Consider the following 9,223-nt stretch of genomic DNA (forward strand, 5'->3'; position numbering starts at 1 on the left):
GACCTGGTTCTGTGTACCATTTCCCTCAAAAGAATCAACTACAGCTTGATTAGTAAGAAAACCCCGTTTTGCTGAAGAAATCCATGGTCTAGGAATTAAAATTATTTATTATTATTTTGGTAGAAAGAACCCTCTTTTAGGCGAATACTGTTAAAAAAGGATGGCAGAATTAAGCGAGTTGGATTTATTTTAATATTGTTTTTTCGTTTATTTTCCTTACAATTGCGCTTCCTCAGGCTCCAGCGGATGTTTTTCTGAGGTAACTGGCCAAATATTCATATTGGGGAATTTTCAAAAAATTGTAAATGCTGAAGGAATCTTTTCATTAGAACAGTATATCAGGTCCAGGTCAATGCAGGGGTACCCGTTCGTTTCAGTGACCAGGGTATTATTCCGTAAAAGCGTTAGTTCAAGAATTCAAGGGGGCCAGGGTCGTCTTTGGATTAAGGGCTGGTGTTGGTGCTGGTATAGCTGGTATTAGACGTAACGTTTTCGACCTTATTCGTAGATCATCTTCGGGACGAGTCGGTTGAAGGAGACTGTAGGCAAGAAAAAGTTTGCGGAAACGGTAATTTTATTAGCGGCTGTGGAATCACATTACACCTCAAAACAGCCCCTCCCCCCCCCCCCCCCCCCCCCCCCCCCCCCCCCCCCCCCACACACACACCACACATAGATATATATATATATATATATATATATATAATATATATATATATATATATATATATAGATAAGATTATAGATTAATAGTTAGATTAATATATATATTATATAGATAATATAGCATATAAACATAATACATATATGAATTTACATATATATACATTACATATATTAAAGTAATATAGTAACTTTAGTGTTCCATTGGTGCCTTAGTTGCATCAGGGTACTGGACACAATAACTACACCTTGGAAAGAATATTCTCAAAACAAAATGCCTTTTATTGATATGTTCCAGATATCGATGATTGTGCTTCTGGCCACTTGCCTGCCCCAGCACAAAATTTTGGTAGTGATAAACTCCTGGGTTATTTTGATTGTACTTGCTACCGCCCTTGTACTGGTGAGTATACGTACCTTCACTGCAAATATGATATATACATACATATCATATAATGTATATAAATATATATATATAATATAATATTATATATTAATAATATATATATATAATATATATAATATATATTATATATGGACGGAAAGGAAACTTATCTGAAATATCAATACAGGAAGAAAGCAAAGGATACGTTCTCTTCTTTTTTAATACATCACAACTCTCAATAAGGTAGGTGGAAAAAGGAGAGTATTTCCCTGGCAAATTCCCAAATCTTAGTATAATCATTCTACATTAAATATTAATGTTTATCGCTTCAGACACTTCTGTACCCTATTATCAGTTCCAAAAACTACATTAACATAAATACCCACACCACACACCAACACACCACACACCTAATATATGATATATGATAATACCATATATTATAGATTATATATATATAGAATATATTATGATATATGAAATTATAATATATAGATAGATTATATAACAAACTTATTATATTAGATATATATAATCAGATATATATATGATATATATATATATCATATCATACATTATATATATATAGATAATATTATATACTATAATATATAGTATTTGCGGTTATATATATAAATTTATTTTTTTATGAACAAATATATATTATTATATAGTATATATATAATATCTTATATATAAGAGATAGAATAAGATATATAGAGAGATATAGATGAGAGGATAGATTTTGTATATAGATATGATATATATATATATATATATATAACTAGAGTATATATATATAATAGATATATATATATATGATATATATATTTGTATAATATATATATATATAAATATATATTATATATTTATATATCTATATATATTATTATATCTTATATATTATGTATATATAGATAAAATTTATATAGATTATATTATATATATATAATATATTTGATATTTAGTTATACGCATATATATATATATATATCATCTATAGTTATATAATATATCACTATTATTTATAACTCCATACCATATATATATAATTCGATATATATATATATATATAAAGGTTTTTTGCCACGAAGGAAAAATGAAAAAAAAGCGAGATAGTCCAAGGTACTCTTCGGTCAACCTGTTCGGACCCTTTAACTGGAGGCAAACTGAGTTTTACAAACGAAACAACATAGTCAAAGAATGGCTTAAACTATACAAACTGACACCTACCAGATTAGCCATAAGGGCGATTTTCACTCTACAGAAACGGAGGAGTCGCCACAGGCTAGCCACACCTTGAAGGATACCCGCCCAGTCAGTTAAACAAGTGACTGATTCTTTCAGGAAACCAGTGACATTTTTGAAAAAAAACGCACGGGAACCATATACAAAATTTTAATATCATGAATTTTTACTCAAAGTTTTCCCAAACTAAAATTTATTATTAATGACAAAAAGGACGAAAGCAAAATAGAGATATATATATATATCGAGGCCAAGAAGAAAGAAAGGGAGGGAGAGGAATAATTCGAACCAGAGAAGATGAGAGGAGGAGAGGAGAAGAGGAGAGAGCAGAGAGACACCATTTTCAGAGAGAGAGAGAGAGGAGAGAGAGAGAGGACCAAAGACAGGAGAGAGAGAGAGAGAGAGAGAGAAGAGAGACGACGACGAGCGATGAGGAGAGGAGAGAGAGAAAATAATAACTATATACATGTAGGGAATAATTTTATTGAGGTGTTCCATTTATTTTGAGGTCCTTCATTAAACCTCTTACAAATATATGGGGGTCCAAATGGTACATTCCCGGACGAAAATTTAAGGATTTTAGGTTTTTTTTGGGCAAAAAAAAAAAAAAATGTACTGTTTTCTGGAGGAAGAATCACTTGTTGTTTTACTTGCGTGGGTATCCTTCAAGGTGTGGCTAAGCCTCCTTGGTGAACTCCCTCATTTCTGTAGAGTGGAAAATCGCCCTTATGGCTAATCTGGTAGTGTCAGTTTTGGTATTATTAAGCCTTCTTTTGAACTAGTTTGTTCTTTGTAAAATCAGTATTTGCCTGCAGTAAAAGGGTCCGAACAGGAACTCCGAAAGTACTTGGCTATCTTCGCTTTATTTTTCATTTTTTCCTTCGTTGCCACCAAAAAACCTTTATTTATAACAGCATCCCACGTTTTTTATATACTTCGTGATCAAGTTATTCATATATACATATATAATATAATATATATATATATATATAATATATAATATATATTATATATATCTATATATTATATGGATCTGTGTGTTTTGTGGTGTGTTGTGTGAACATTTGTGTGTGTTGTGGTGTGTGTGTGTGTTTGCGTGTGTGTTGTGGATGTACGTATTTAGTACTGATAACTGGGTCACGAAAATCTCTGAAGGCGATATAATAATTAATATTTAATGTGGAATGGAATTATTTCTAAAGATTTGAATTTACCCCCAGGGAATACTTTCCCTCTTTGCACCTACCCTATTGAGATTGTTGGTTTGTATTAAAAAAGAACGTATCCTTTCTTTTTTAATAACTTATTTTTCTTCTATAATTGCATCCATCCACCTTTGCTTCGGTTTCCGCCTCTTGCTCTCCCCACCCTCCCCCAGGCACCTTCATGCTGTCAGTTACTTCCTCCCCCACATTAATTAAGTCGCATCCCTTATTCTCATCCCATGGCCATACAAAACTGTAGTTCAAGTCTTCCTTTCACCAGGCGCTTCTTTGATAGTTTTACGAACTTTAGGTAGTTTCATCTTTTTCTTTCTTTCTTGATCCTGTCCATTGTTGTCAACTCCACACATGCCACTCCTGAGCATATTTTTCTCTACTGCACCCAATGTTTTTCTTAGATTTATCTTACCAGCCATGTTTTGCTGCCCCACCCCCCCAAAACGCTCGGTTCTCACTACGGGTCTTATATACTCTTCCTGTTTAACCTTCATGTTGATTCTGGCTGTCGCGCAAGTACACATGACATCGTTTCTACTACATTTTCCATCCATTCATTGCAAATTTGTTTTTGTGTATTTTTCTACATCCAAATTTCCATTCATCAGCTACTGTCGCAACAAGATATTTCAAATGCTTCTACTCTGTTCAAAACCGTTGTCCCCGTCCATTACTAATCTCCAGAGTCCTTGATTCTTTATTAACAAAACTTACGTATTCAGTCTTATTTCTGTCTATCTATCTATCTATCTTGGACTTCTCTCGGTCTCTAGCCGCTTGTATTAGTTGATTTACAGTGTAATCTCCATCCAAGTCTCCCACCAAGCTGTCCAAGTATTTTACTCTTTGTTTATCTCTCGCTCTCCTCCCCTCTACCCTTCCAGTAAGGCACAAATGCTCTATCTTCTTACTTCTTATTATATGTCCAATAAAATTAATTTGTCTCTTCCTTATTTCTCTTACAAGGGCTCTCTGTATTCCAGTTCTTGCTAACACCTCCTCATTTGTCACTCTATCTCTCCATGATATTCTCAGTATTCTTCTATGAAACCACATCATTGCTGCATTCAACTTGGCTTTCAATTCCCTGGTGATTGTCCAGCTCACTGACCCATACATGAGAGTGGACCACACATACGTTTTCAGAGCTCTTGTTCTTGTTTAAGTTCCAGTTCTGTTATTTGTTAAAAGATTTTTCATATTCTTAAGAGTTTTTAGCTATCAGATTCCTCCCCTCAATATCTTGTTTTGCTCTCACATCATGTGTTAGTAGATTGCCTAGGTAAACAAAACTGTTAGCTTGTTTTATACTTATGTTGTTTATCAATATATTACAATTTGCTGGATCGTTATTCTTTGATGTAACTACAACTTACGTTTTTCTTACATTAATTTCCAGTCCCATTTTTTCACTCTCCCTGTTAACTATGTCTACTAATGATTACAGTTTTTCAGTTGTGTCCGCAATGATTAATTCTCAGATAATCTCTCCATATATTGCAAACAGATCTGGTGATAATAAACATTCTTGGCGAACTCCTCTCTTTATTTCCAACCATTCTGATAAGTGTTGTCAATGTTGACTGCTGCCATTTAACCCCAGTATAAGTTGGTAATGAGTCGGATGTCCTTGCTATTTACGTTTATTCTTCGTAATATTTGTACCAATTCAGTGTGCCTCACTCTATCAAATGCTTCCTTCTACTGATCTTTAATCCTCTGTCTTCTCCTCCACTGCTCTAGTTTTGACTCCCCTACCCCTCTGTTGGTGGTGCATAACATGATGTCTTCAGCAAAGAACATGCGCTAGGGGGATTAATCTTTTATTCATTGAGATTGCACATCCATAATCAGGTCAAAAAGCTATGGACTTGAAGCAGATCCCTAATGTTATCCACTTTTACTGGTATCCATTCAGTTAACCCAACACTGCTTCTAACCTGCATTTTTGCTCCTTCATACATATTGGAACAGCCTCACATACTCCTCCAGTGTTCCCTTTACTCACGTACACCTCCAGACCTCTTGGCGTGGGACTCTGTCATAAGCCTTTTCCAGGTCACTGAATACTATGTGCAGCACTCTCTGCCTTTACCTTTGTTTTTCCATCACCTGTCGCATGGCAAACATTGCACCTGTCGTTCCCCTTCCTGTATACACATCTTTAAATAATGTATTCTTCATTTCGGGCAGCTTGTTACTAAAAATGCTAAAATGAATGTACGTTGAACATTTGGCATAAAGTATGTTTGTACATTTGTATTAGTTCTCACATGTGAATAAATATCGTCAGTATAATAATTACACCAAATTTTCAGAGAAATGCCAATATCGCTCAATTTTCATAGAGGAACTTGGAACTTGTTATAAGCTCATTACTGGAGTGATGACCCTCGAGGAGGCAATACAACGTTGTACACGAGACTTCGTTAACATGCATTATGTAAACCGTGACGAAGAATTTCCAATATTGGCTTCCCATTTACTGTCTGGCATTTCGGGTAAGTAGTTTACAGTTGATTGGTGGAAAATGATGGAACATGCCTAAATAGATCATAGATTAATGAGGCTAGCTGTTTCAAATACATGGGAGCAATGAGACCCTATCAAGCTTCTCTTGCGTTGGAATTGAGTAAAAGACTAAGAATGGTTGCTCAAAGAATGCGTAGAATGAAAACCAAAGCTTGAAAATTAAATAGATTTAATCTGCAGAATATAACTTTAACTAGAGTGTTTGAACTCAGATAGCAGGATGAAGTTAGAAATGATAGCGAATGGAACAACCTGTCACTATGTTACCTTTGGAGTCGTACTTAATCAGTTTTAATATTATGGCAATATGAACATTTAGACTATGATAAAGTTGTCAATATTATGATACAACTGATAAAAACCGATTACTACTTGATAAAAAAAAATACTTTTTAAAATTCCATATGCAACACAGAACCAACAATATTTTCTCAAATTGAGCCATACGGAAGAGAGAAGGCAGAAAGCTAGATATTGTAAAATAGTAAGTATGTGAGTCATGAATTTCAAAAATAAAGCATCCCCGGCCACTAAACACTACCTATTTTAAAATTTGAGATAGTACAACTAAATGTAATGCCACCACACAACTAAAAGTAAGGGCCTTCCAATGTTATCTTATATCTCACCGCTTTTGTCACTAAATGAAGCAAACATGATACAAAATAGCCATAAGATATCGTAAAATAAATACTCACCAATATTTTCAAATTATTCAGAATGCTGAGAACTCAGCACTTGAATCCACAGCAGATTTCTGAAGAAAAAAAATTACCATTCTAAAGATAATTTTTTCATTTTGGGAAACAATTTAGATGTTTTATACAAACAATCTAAACCTCTGAAGTTGACAAAAATGAGTGATCTCAGGTGAATGGACTTATAGTTTGGAGGGTTAGGTCTTCCCATGAGGCTCACTAGCTAGTGTCCTGCATCTGTGAGAGCGAGATGAAGAAAGGAATGGCACAAAGAAGTAGAGTACAGGTTACTGGGGCTCTGGGTAATAGCTCTGGAAGGCCTCTGGATCAACGATCTCCAAGTGCTCAAGGGTATTAATCGCCAAAGCCTTGGAGTCATCGTTTGCATGGGTTCAGGGTCAGCAACTACAGTCTCGAGCATTTCATTAATTTTTGAGAGATGGATCGTCTTAGTATCGAGTGGTTCCACTGATCCAGAAACTTTCCAGAGCTCCAGAAACCTTTGCTTCTCCTTATTCATCTGCGTTTGTAGCCTTATCTCTAAGCAACTTCGTGGAGTTGTCATTAGTAGAACTATTTCATATGACAGTCTGAAGCGCATCCTCCCAATTCGGAATATTTCAGCGGGTAACTGATTTGGGGTTGTATATTTAGATTTAGATATGTTTAATTAGAATAAATTATGAATCGATGGTAGCAACATTTACAAATACAAATAGAATATAGATGACCAAAGAAATGTGCTCAGAGCTTGGAACATGGGTGAACCAACTATAGTATTCTTTTTTAAATGTTCTAGGAGGTTGTTCAGTTGCATTTTTACCAATTTGTGTGTACTTCTTATTCTAATAACAATGTACTTTGATAACCATAGTAGTAGTAGTGCTAGTAGTTTACATTTCTGATAAGAATAGCTTATAATTGGGCAATACGACAGGGTAAAACGTGATAAGGTAATTAACTTGATCACTAGGAATTATTTATAATAAAGATTTCAGCTCCCAATTACAATCATGTTCATTGGTACTTTTACAAAGCTAGTAGGTTATATAAACGTTATTATTATCATTATTATTATTGTTGTTGTTGTTGTTTTTGTTGTTGTCTTGATATTCAAGTTACCAAAGATTATGGTGTTCGTTTGAAAGATTCAGAAGAAAAGATACAGAAGACAACAGAAAATACAGATAGAAGTGATCAGTTATTAGAAAGGAAAAAAGATGAATTAATAAAAAAGTAGATAAAAATAGAAATTATTTAGTAAAATCCAAGGTAAATTGTTTTAGGGCTGTAATGTACTGTATCTTCGCTTGAACCTTTGAGCCTTATAATCTAGAAGCAAACTGAGAAAAACCATGAACGAAATAAACCTTAATCTGTTAGGTAATATAGGAAACATCCATGTAATTGTTAACCTCGTGCCATTATTATGAAAGCGCTTCTTTAATCGACTAGCTATGTAAAAATATCCATGACCTTGATTGCAACTGGACCTCAAACCTTTCACTTGAAATAAAAAAACAATAGAACTCATACATGAACTAAAGAAACACATTCCAAGCCTGTAATTCTCAACAGTGGGGTTACTTAGCCTATCAGGACTTTATCTGATGGGGGTCCTCAGATAAAACACAATAAAAGTAACACATTATCTAAGGAAATACATTTCAAATTATCCATAATTCTCAACAATGGGGTTACTTAGCCTATTTGGTCATGACCTGTCTCATGGAAAGAGTTTTTTTTTTCAGATTGGGCCTGGGTTGCACGTGGCAGGGCATACAGTGGCTCTATTAATGGTTCCTGCCTTGGTATGAGATCGACCCCTAAGTCGCCTGAGGCTATGAGTCTGCCCTGTGATTCAAGCTCAAATATGCTGGTTTGTGTTGCAAAGAAATACTATTAGTTTGAGCAATTGCCAAGGTGTTCTAAAGTTGTAAAACAACTAATTTTCTGCAAAAAAAATATATCTGATCAATCTTCAAGGTTATTTTGAAATTGTAAACAATTTATCTGCAAGGGACATTTAGTTTTGAGCAATCTCCAACGTGTATTCAAAGTTGAAGAAATAAAGTTTTATCATCAAGGGACTTTTAGATTTGACCAACCAATCTTCAAGGTGTTTTTAAAGTTGTATAAATAAAATTTGATCTGAAATTACTATTATTATTGTTGTCATGGCTGTCCATCACAATCATCCTATTCAACAGTATGATTTTGATAGTGTGGGGTTGTGGGTTCCATCCTGCCTCCTTAGGAGTCCATCACTTTTCTTAATTTGTTAGCTGGAGCTATTTTAGCATCTAGTTGGATATCCCATATCCTTCTTATTTCTATTTTCAGGTCTTGATACTTATCAGTACTTGCTATTTCTTTCTTATCTACTCGACGAGTGATTCTTTCTTCTTGACTTTGTCAATCAACATCATGTCTGGTCTACTGGCACCTATCACCCTATCTGTTCTGATACCATAGTC

General features: G+C 34.3%; 1 long non-coding RNA gene across 1 annotated transcript in view; it reads left to right on the forward strand.

Annotated features, from left to right (window-relative positions):
• LOC135199896 (uncharacterized) overlaps positions 1-8,609 on the forward strand; it is a 37,356-nt gene extending 28,747 nt beyond the window's left edge. Inside the window, exons 4-5 of the long non-coding RNA XR_010311152.1 lie at positions 5,835-6,017; positions 8,498-8,609. This is a non-coding gene — a long non-coding RNA (uncharacterized LOC135199896). The remainder of the gene's footprint in view (positions 1-5,834; positions 6,018-8,497) is intronic.
• The last annotated feature ends 614 nt before the right edge of the window (positions 8,610-9,223 follow it).

This window comes from Macrobrachium nipponense, chromosome 26 (genome assembly GCF_015104395.2).
Source record: "Macrobrachium nipponense isolate FS-2020 chromosome 26, ASM1510439v2, whole genome shotgun sequence".
In the NCBI taxonomy this organism is placed as follows: Eukaryota; Metazoa; Arthropoda; class Malacostraca; order Decapoda; family Palaemonidae; genus Macrobrachium; species Macrobrachium nipponense.